General features: G+C 46.1%; 1 non-coding gene across 1 annotated transcript; it reads right to left on the bottom strand.

Moving 5' to 3' along the window:
* Positions 1-9,939: 9,939 nt before the first annotated feature.
* On the bottom strand, positions 9,940-10,012 carry TRNAK-UUU (transfer RNA lysine (anticodon UUU)). The gene has a single exon. It is a non-coding gene; the product is annotated as a tRNA-Lys (tRNA).
* Positions 10,013-10,456: the final 444 nt, after the last annotated feature.

Genomic DNA, 10,456 nt, shown 5'->3' with positions numbered 1-10,456 from the left:
GGGAGGGGAATTCAAATGGATTCCAAATAGAGTGTGATCATTTAGAGTTTAAATCCCAGGTTCCATCTATTGTAAAGCCACTTCTGGGAAGAGGGCTGTTTTTCCCTTATTATGGGGATGCTAGAATACTAAAAAATTTGTAAATAACATAACTGACTATGGAGACAGGGATGAGGGAAGCAGGTTTGAATGGATCAGAGGACAATGTGGTGGGAGAATCTCTTGTCCCGGTTCTGAATAATCAGATGTAACCTGCTCCGGAATTTCACTTGACACTTTCTTTGTAATGTATTCTCTCTCTGTGATGTGGGTTTCTATCTTTCCTGAAGGCTGTGTTTGGTCACCCAATTGGATATTAGTTCATTTTGATAGGATGTAGCTCAGATTTATTGAAGAATTTAAGACAATGACCCTTTACTAAGTCCACATTTATGATTTCAGCTTTGCTTTTTCCCCATCCCTCCATGATGACATGGAGAAAGTTGAAGTGCAGTTCTATCAACAGGAGTGAACTCTCTAATTTACTGGACAGGCTAACAAAGAAACAGCATTGATTTAAAATCTCAACTCAGAAATGGTGAACAACAGCACAACCCCAACTAACTGAAGGAAGTGCATATGATCACAGTGTATTTCAGTTGTTTAAGGCAATATTGTCTCCGATGATCTGGGAAGAGAATTCCATGGTAAGTGATTTTGAACTAGGCAAAATGCTCATGTGTTTGGTTCCCAAAGCTTTTGTAACCCAGGTCCTACAGAAGATCTCTCCTAGCTAATCCTATGCTATGGGAAATGCAGCCGTTCATGACACAGATGTTGAGGAAATAGAAGTGGAGTTCTTGTCGAATTTATCCTTTGTAGGTTCTAAAGATTTGTATAAAATAAAACCAGTGTTGAAAATGTAATATCTTCAGAAAAATGCCCATTTTTTAATAGAATCTCCAGCTGTGGTAACTAACGAAGATTCTGATCCAGGCCTGTATCCAGTCCCTTTCCTGGACCTGTGCCACTGAATTAAAGAAAAACTAGGTATGTTTCAGGAAGCCATTCCTCATTAACACTGCTGAGATTTTAAGTGGTTTTGTAAAGGATTCTACTTCAGAGAAGTGTAAATTTCCCCTATCCAAGACCAAGGATTTGGAAAGAGCTGAGGTTGAAAGAGTCCACACCCAGTTCTTGGTTTCCACCCCAGTAAAGGAAGCTATGGTGACCCAAGGAAAATTGTTTGTACAACTCCACTTCCTACTTCAGTGTCCCTGATTACACTTCCAAAGTATGCCAGGGTTAGACTGAGAAGAGTCATCCTTCACTGTTTGGATGCAAAGAGAGAGTGCTTCATAGGACATTCCTTCCCTGTGGATCCCAAACTGGCTGCCTGGCTGGGTAACAAGGACTTTCAGGCTGTAGAAATGATGGTAACCAATGAGGCAACGAATTTGTCAGCCTCCAATTTCAGACTTCCGGATACTTGCATGTTGAGTCCTGATACTATGGCTTTGTGTCTGACGCTGTGGCTACATAATTAAGCTGATGTTGGCACAACTGCACCAATGTAGCTGCGCTGCTGTAGCACTGCTATTACAGATGCTCTAAGCCAATGGGAGAGATTTCTCCCATCGGACTTGATTAGTCCAGGCCCCGCAAGCAGCGGTGGCTTTGTTGGCAGGAGAAGCTCTCCTGCTCATGTAGCACTATCTACACAGGGGGTTAGGGCTGTGTAACTACGTTGCTCTGCTGTGTGGATTTTTCACACCCCTAAGCAATATAGTTATCCCGATAAATGTCTTTAGTGTAGACCAGAGAGGTTTCTCTTGTGCTTTATGCATTTACATTACTTCTCTACCTCCTCCTACTTTGAAAGATTAGAAAGTGTGAAAAGAGAGGTATTTTTCTCCATGATGCAAAGATTCCGACATAGAAGACCCCTTCTACCAACACGTATGGCAGAAGATCCTGAGATATATGAACTCACAGAAGTGGTTGGGTCCTACATTGGGACAAACCACAATAAGAACCAGGGTTCAGTTGTTGGCAATGGGGATTAAAAGAAAAGTAACATATGACAACAATTTGTGATCTTTGAATATGTTGTTGTTACCAATTAAAATGAAATTATAGGTGAAGTTATTGGTTAAAGAGTAAGAGACTGTGTGATAATCTGAATTATTTTGGAAAACTGAAAGTTGTCTTGTTTTTGTTAGTCATACAGGAAATGATGGCTAATCTTGAAAAGTTAATTTGATTTAATTTACCCTGGTTCCTCAACTGTTGCTACAGCTCTAGTACCCATCAATCCAAGGACTGAGAGAAATGGAGAGTTCCAACCATTGTCCTTTTAGTATCTTATTGTTCCTCTCTCTGTTTTTTGTGCTGGCCTTTCTCTTCTATCATTTTCTGCCTTTTTTTAGTTGATAACAGTTGGTATCCATCACTCACATTTGTTTGTTTAAATCTCTATCCGTTAAATAATTTTTTTGCTTGTTCAATAACTGTACTCAAGTGCTGCGTGAGATACTAGTTTTACTGTGGACCCTTGCTACTGTATCTTGGGATACTTCAGTAAGAGAGGTTCTGGGATTTCACCAAATATCTGGTGGACACACTGAAGGAACTCAGGGGTTAGGGTGGCTGCTGTAACTCAGAGGAGGGTCCTTGAGTTCCAGCAGGCTGGTGAGTTTGGTCACTAACATCCAGCTGCCAAATGCAAAACTCCCTCTTCCTTGTGGCAGGTGGCAACAAGGAGACTCACAGTCCTCAGTATCCTGAGAAAGGTCACAGTGTGTCTCTATGTTGATCCACCTGTCAAATTCGCACAGGGAAAGCTCCCAATAGCACAAAAGTCTGCCCTATGAAATCATGGAACTTATGCTCTTCACTCTGTGAAAGCATGTAAAGAATCCAAGCGCTGGAGGACAGGGTTTGGGTCCAGAGTGACCTAGAGAAATTGGAGGATTGGGCCAAAAGAAATCTGAGGAAGTTCAACAAGGAGAAGTGCAGAGTCCTGCACTTAGGATGGAAGAATCATATGCACTGCCACAGGCTGGGGACTGACTGAGTGAGGGGGGATTTGATAGCAGCCTTCCACTACCTGAAAGAGCAGGATTGTGGACTCTCTCCTAGCCACTTTTGTTGGGCTGGGCAGGCAGCCTGGAAGCCTTTCTAGAAGAGAATTGGGAACTGAGTTAGAAAAACCAATGTGGAAACCAGAACCTCAGGTTTAGACTCATTTGTTTATAATATTAAATCTTCAATTCTAGTGTCACGGTCAATACAATTGCTTCTGCCTGATAGTTGCCCAAAGGGAAACTTAACTTCTCTGCAAAGGGAGTGGAGAGAAAACACTTTTCAGAGGCCAAGAGAGACAAGGCGAGTGAGGGTAAGAGCTTGTAGAGGACCAACCTCTGTTGGAGAAAGAGACAAGCTTTAGAGCTAACCCAGCACCCTGCTTCAGTTTTGTGTAGCCTGAAAGGTCGTCTCTTTCCTAAACAGCAGTTAGAACATAAGAACAGCCATACTGAGTCAGACCAGTTCATCTAGCCCACTGTCCAGTCTTCTGAAAATGACCAATGTCAGGCGCCCCCCAGAGGACCCATGGGACCAACATGGATACAACAACACTGCAACCAAGGTTAAAAGTCAATGCATGTGGGAGAAGCATCTTGTGTTTCATTCCTTATGTGCAAGGCCCATTGTGTTGCCATCTCCTTTTCTTTCTTTCTGTTAAAAGCTTTGGTGTTTTGCACAGAAACATTATTTCCCCAGCAGAGACCCAGGAGTGGTGGCTGCATTCCGGTACCAAACAGTCACTAGAAGGGGGCAGACAAAGGCCTTTAGGACGAGGCATCCCTCACTGTCAAAAAATCATCTCGCTCCTGCAGGTGACCGGCAGCCTGAATTTGTTCCTTATCCTCCCAGAGTCTGGGGGGCTGGAATCAGAACTACCCAGCCCCTCCATATGTAGCAGGAACAAACATAAACCTTGTCTTTAAAACAAGCTGTTCCCTTCCTTCTCAGGGAAGATTTTTCTATGAGTGAAGTTGAGTTTCAGTTCCCCTCTCCTGGGGTGGGGCCAGCTCCCAATGAGCTCTGATTTCACCTTTGCCCCTTTCAGTCACTCTGGGATCCGAACTCTGCTCCCTGCCGTCAGGCAACTTTCAGCCCATCCACCCTGCTCATTAATTCCATGGTCATCTATCACCCCCTTTGCCAGCACACAGAGCCTGCAGGAAAGCTGCTCATACTAGATGCATTGGTGCTATAGTGTTGTGCATAGGTGCTGTCCAAACAGTTGATCTGGGTTTGAGTCCCAGCCAGTGCAATAATGGCTTTTTGTCTTCTGTCTCCTCGTCTGGAAGTGGTTTAATTTCAGTCACATTGTGTTACAATCACATCCATAGAATGAGACAATAAGTGTGTAAAAGTCCAGCAGGTCATACACGATGGAGGCACACAAGGGGCTGGAATGTTTTCATCTGAGAAAGACAGAACACTTGGAAACCTGCATCTCCCATCCCCTGGCCTTCCGTGTTATGATTCCAGCTGTGTGAGCTGTTTGTATGATGTTCTGGCATGATGGGGAAATAAAGTATTGAGTCAGTTTTTGCTCCTGCAGATTCCTTTGCAGTTACAATTATAATGACATGAACAAAAGGGAGGCAAAATAAAAATAATCCCCAAATTGCAATACAGGTGGGGAAAGAGAAGATCACGGTTAAGCCAAATACATCAAAATAAAAATACTAAAAGGGAAAGGGGGAAGAGATCAGGTCTGTGGAGATCCCCTTGATATTTGAACTCACATTGTTAGAATCAAAGTTCAGACTTGACACTGGAAAACCTGCAACTACCTGTCTCTCTGAACACCTGTGATGAACAAGATCGAGTTGGGACACCGGTTCTGCTTCAATCATGTATTGTCTCTCTGTTCTCTCTTTCTTCTCCCCGCAATTCCTCGTATCCAATGTCTCTGCCTTTCTCCTCTTGTTCCCTCTCCCCCTGCCCTTTCCCAGTGGCAGCGACTCACAGGGCTTCTCCCCTGGTAGCTGGTGCTCATTATCAATCAAATAAATCAAAACACTTTCACCAGCAAGTGGATTTAGCCCAGGACCCTCAGAGTCAGCAGCTGTTATACCCCCACTGAGCTCTCTGGTCAGGTGTCCTAGCACTGGAAGCCTCCTGTGTAGATTCTAAAATAGCGTTTTTGCAGCAGGGGGCTGAAATATTGGACTGGACATTGTAGCTCCACCGTTATTTTATTGAATTGCTTCAAAACAGCAAGTATAGAAAGTCTCCTAAGTGTCAGGCTCTCTGCCATGGAAACAGCTGCCCCTGCTCTCCAGGAGTCTGTGTGTTCCACCCAGCAACGTACAAACCTGCTCCGAGCTGAATGGGGGTCAGACAGTGATGGTAACGCAAATCTTCAGACAATTAACCCAAGTCCCTTCCTTTCTTGAACCCAGGACGTGCCAGTCACTTGTTAGCCATGGCGTTATCTTCATCTTCAAATACCTCTCAGGACATTTCACAGAGAGAGTGGAACCGCCCCCCCACCGCATGGCTCCCTGTTGAGGCATTGTACCGTACCTGCCCCTGGACACTGTCTGGTTTTATACTCCTAGAGCTTTTTCTCTTCAAACCCCTTATCCCAATCTCTGGGCCACCGCCACATTTCAGAGTTTAGAATTTACTCTCATCACCCTCGTATGGCACTTTCCATGTGAATGAGACAAAGCAATGGGGGAAGCTCTGTGGCTAATGAAAACCGGTGTGTTGGGTGAGGCCTGAACTCATAACCCCAGCAGTGCGCCTCCCTCACTAACCAGTTGTATCCCTGCAGGTGCTTCATACACAAGCCTGGGAAGTAGGCAGTTACCTGTGTCTGTGATTAACAAAGTTGGTGGCTAATTGAAAGGCTGATGGTTCAAACCCAGGTGAAGATAGAGGTGTTTTGCTTTTTTGTGAAGAGAATCCAGTACATTTTAACAGGCAGGAAAATGCCTCAATTCTGGCCTAGCCTCATTGGGCAAGCATAAGGAGCAGTTTCACCAGATGTGTTGGTGGTATAGGGGTGAGCATAGCTGCCTTTTGAGCAGTTGACCTAGGTTCAATTCCCAGTCACCACGCTGAGGTGCTGTTTTCTCAGCTGGAAACTAGTTTAATTTCCGTCACATTGTATCAGTTTATCAATGGAATGAGAGAATCAATGTCCTGCAGGTCATTAAACACCCAGTGAAGGAAGAAAGGGGCAGGACTATACAGTGAGCAGGTGGAGTCACCCTGGTATTACAATGTTTGGGTTTTTTTTTCCCTTACTTCCCTCTCCCTTTTAGACTCAGAGCATTTAAGGTTAGAAGGGACCAGTGTGATCATCTAGTCTGACCTGCTGCACCTTGCGGGCCAAAAGAGCCCACTCACCCACTCCTGTAATAGACCTGAGAGGGGAGGCAGCTCTGTGCTCTGCCCCTACTCCAGGCAGCGCATGGAGGCCCTCTGCCCCCCTCCCACAATGGGTGTGCAGAGATGTGCCAGCAGCACTAAGATGGCTCCCTGCCCACTCTGTCTTTGTCCCTCCGTGCCGCTTCCAGAAGTGTCTGGCATTTCCCAGCATCCCCTGGGGTAGGGGGAGTGTCTCCATGTGCTGCCTCTGCCCCGAGAACCAACTCCACAGCTCCCATTGGCCAGGAACTGCAGCCAATGGGAGCTCTGGGGGCCGCACCTGCAGGTAGCGGCACATGGAGACTCACTGTCCCCGCTGACCTGAGAGCTGCTGTCACAGGGTTGTGTGTACTGGTCACTTCGGGAGTTGCAGTGCCCGGGGTAAGCACCACCCCCTCCTGCACCCCAACCCCAAAGCAGAAAGCCCGCACCCCGCACCCAAATTTCCTCCCAGAGCTTTGCTTGTCTTCCTTTCACCCAGAACCATCCTTCCTCTCCTGGGTTGCAAGTAGCCATCCTTAGGAAGCCACGAGGCAGGCACAGGATCCTACCTCCCAGCAGCCAACTGCACCTCCCCAGGCTTTGCAGAACGAATGGTGGCGCTCTACTAACCCCACTTAGCCGCACTGAGGGGCTTAGCTTCTGCTCTGCCTTCCTCAGCTCGACTTTCCTCTTTTGCCCCATTCTTGCCTCACTTCCTCCTTTGGCAAGTCACACAAAGGAGGCCAGCAGGAAGAGCTAGTCTCCACCAGCCAACCTCCCAGGGCAGAGGAGACCAAGCCACAAGGCTCCAAAAGGTGACTGACCCAGATCCTCTAGCTTTCCTCTGCTGATGCCAAGGCTCTTTCTCTGCTCATTTCCCCAGCCTCTGTCCTGCAGGGGTTTGGTTTATCACAGGTACATGCCAGTGGCAGCAGTAGGAACTTTGCTAGACAGCCAGGGAAGCTGGGAAAACTAAGCAATTTTGTTTCTGCCTGGTTTTGAACCAAGGACCTTTTGCATGTTAGGCAAACGTGATAACTACTACACTACAGAAACTCTGTCAGAGAACTCTGCCCCTCCCTTCATAAGAGTATAAGAATGGCTATACTGGGTCAGACCAAAGGTCCATCCAGCCCAGTGTCCTGTCTGCCAACAGTGGCCAATGCCAGGTGCCCCAGAGGGCGTGAACCTAACAGGCAATGATCAAGTGATCTCTCTCCTGCCATCCATCTCCATTCTCTGACAAGCAGAGGCTAGGGACACCATTCCTTACCCATCCTGGCTAATAGTCATTCATGACTTAACCTCCATTAATTTATCTAGTTCTCTTTTAAACCCTCTTATAGTCCTAGCCTTCACAACCTCCTCAGGCAAGGAGTTCAACATGTTGACTGTGCACTGTGTGAAGAAGAACTTCCTTTTATTTGTTTAAAACCTGCTGTGCATTAATTTCATTTGGTGGCCCCTAGTTCTTATATTATGGGAACAAGTAAATAATTTTTCCTTATTCACTTTCTCCTCATCATTCATGATTTTATATACCTTTATCATATCCACCCTTAGTCTCCTCTTTTCAAAAATGAAAAGTCCTAGTCTCTTTAATCTCTCCTCATATGGGACCCATTCCAAACCCTAATCATTTTAGTTGCCCTTCTCTGAACCTTTTCTAGTGCCTGTATATCTTTTTTGAAATGAGGAGACCACATCTATACGCAGTATTCAAGATGTGGGTGTACCATGGATTTATATAAGGGCAAATATTCTCTGTCTTATTCTCTATCCCTTTTTAAATGATTCCTAACATCCTGTTTGCTTTTTTGACTGCTTCTGAACACTGCATGGTCGTCTTCAGAGAACTATCCACGACGACTCCAAGATATCTTTCCTGATTAACTGTAACTAAATTAGCCCCCATCATATTGTATGTATAGTTGGGGTTATTTTTCCCAATGTGCATTACTTTACATTTATCCACATTACATCTCATTTGCCATTTTTTTGCTCAATCACTTAGTTTTGTGAGGTCTCTTTGAAAATCTTTCACAGTCTGCGTTGGTCTTAACTATCTTGAGCAGTTTAGTATCATCTGCAAACTTTGCCACCTCACTGTTTACCCCTTTCTCCAGATCATTTATGACTAAGTTGAATAGGATTGGTCCTAGGACTCACCATTGGGGAACACCACTAGTCACCCCTCTCCATTCTGAACACACCGATGGGCGAACCTGGAGAAAGTGATGGCAGCCCTTCGATGGGTCAGCTGGCAGAGCAAAGGACTGGAGCCGGAACTCAGGAAGTCATCCTTATGTTGTCCTTCTGACTCCAGCTTGAAGGAGAGCTTCTTTTTCTTCCCCTTGCTGAGAAAGAGCAGGAGAAGTAAGAAAGATCAGGTGAGTCAACTCTTGCTTGGGAGCCACCCACTGAAAATGTAAAAACCAAAAAGTAAAGCCATAAAAGACTTCAAAGCCCACCAGGCCCAACCTCTCTTCTAATATGGCAGAAAAGCCACACGTCTCCTGTCTAGGTAGGGATATCCTATTGCCCCACAAGAAGTGGAAGGTCATCATGTTCAGCCTCAGCAGTACTCATGGAGCAGGGGGAAATACATGGCTGAGGAAATTCCCTGTAGCCGAAAGATAGGTCTTGAGCATCACAGCTTTGTAGGTAATTACAAGGTCTACTTACGCCACCGGCTGAGCCATTCCTCACAGGCCAGCAACTGCTTCTCCCAGTTTGCGTTCCTCACCATGTACCCAACTAAATGCTAGAAGGCCCAGCTCATCAACCTGCCCACTCTTGCAGCCCTCCTCTTCCACCCTGACTGATAGGGAGGAGTATTAAGCCTCCCTCCCTTAGGCTTTTCAGCATTCCTGGAGAACACCAACACCGCCCAAGTGACTTTGGGCCAGTTGGTCAACCAATAGGGCTGCCTCCTAGGCCAGGCTGCAGCCCAGCTTCAGGACTCAGAGGAAATGGAGCTCCCATCCCTACCTACAGGACTCCAAGCACGACCAGCCTTCTGGATCAAACATCCCCTCTTGTGCTCAAGTCACAACAGCTAGCAGGCAAAAGGCAGGCTTTCATATCATTTGAGAGAGCAAGACAGAGCCTTGGAAGACCCAGCAGGATTAGGTCGCACAGGAATTGTCCTCAGATCCTACTGAGACTTCAACTCAGATTGCAGGATTCAAAGTCCTGAGGGCTGCTCTTGCACCATGGGACCAATAGGGAACCTCCAGATCTCTGCTGAGTTCTGGTGTGGATGACCCTGCGGGCGCAGCCCTGCATTTGCTCACCAAGTTGGCATGTAACAGTTTGCTGCAACTCCCAGAGGCCTTTCTTAATCCAGACTGAGAGGCCAGTGGCCATGTGAGGAAATTGCCCCTTCCATCCTAGGCAGTACATGGGCCTTTCTAGGAAAGACCAAGTCCTGGAGGAAAAATGACTATTGTGAAATAACATCCTGAGGAGATGCCTTTTTCAGTTGTTGGAGGAGTACCATATGGGGAAATGCTCCCTTTTCACCTGATGAGGGATTTGAACCCTGGACCCTCAGATTAAAAGTCTGATGCTCTACCAACTGAGCTAGCCAGGCTCATAGGAAAAAAGGGCAAGTTTGATGCAGAAGAGAAACTAGTCAAGAAAAAGAGGGCAGAAAATTTGCTACTCTTGCTTCTTTAGCAGCCCTAAGCCCATCTTGCTTCTCCATGTGGCACCCAGAGACATTCTTCTTTTTTAGTTAAATATCAGATCCAGGAGAAAACACAGTTATACAAAGCAAAATAAAATTGACCTGTCTCATGCAGTGCTACATTGACCTCTATTCAGACTGAGCCTAAGGGAGGGCCTTGCTTTGGGATCAAACATGCCCTCTTGTGCGAGTCACAACAGCTAGCAGGCAAGAGACAGGCTACCACGTCATTGGAGAGAGCAAGAGGAAGCGTTGGAAATCCCAGAATAATTAGCTGACAATGAAAGGACCCCACAATTCTACAGGGGCTTGAACTTTGATTTCAGGATTCACAGCTTTGAATACCAG

The sequence above is a fragment of the Gopherus flavomarginatus genome, chromosome 9, assembly GCF_025201925.1.
Source record: "Gopherus flavomarginatus isolate rGopFla2 chromosome 9, rGopFla2.mat.asm, whole genome shotgun sequence".
NCBI classification, from domain to species: domain Eukaryota; kingdom Metazoa; phylum Chordata; order Testudines; family Testudinidae; genus Gopherus; species Gopherus flavomarginatus.
Note: the sequence above shows the minus strand (reverse complement) of the source record. Positions and strands in the feature narration are given on the sequence as shown.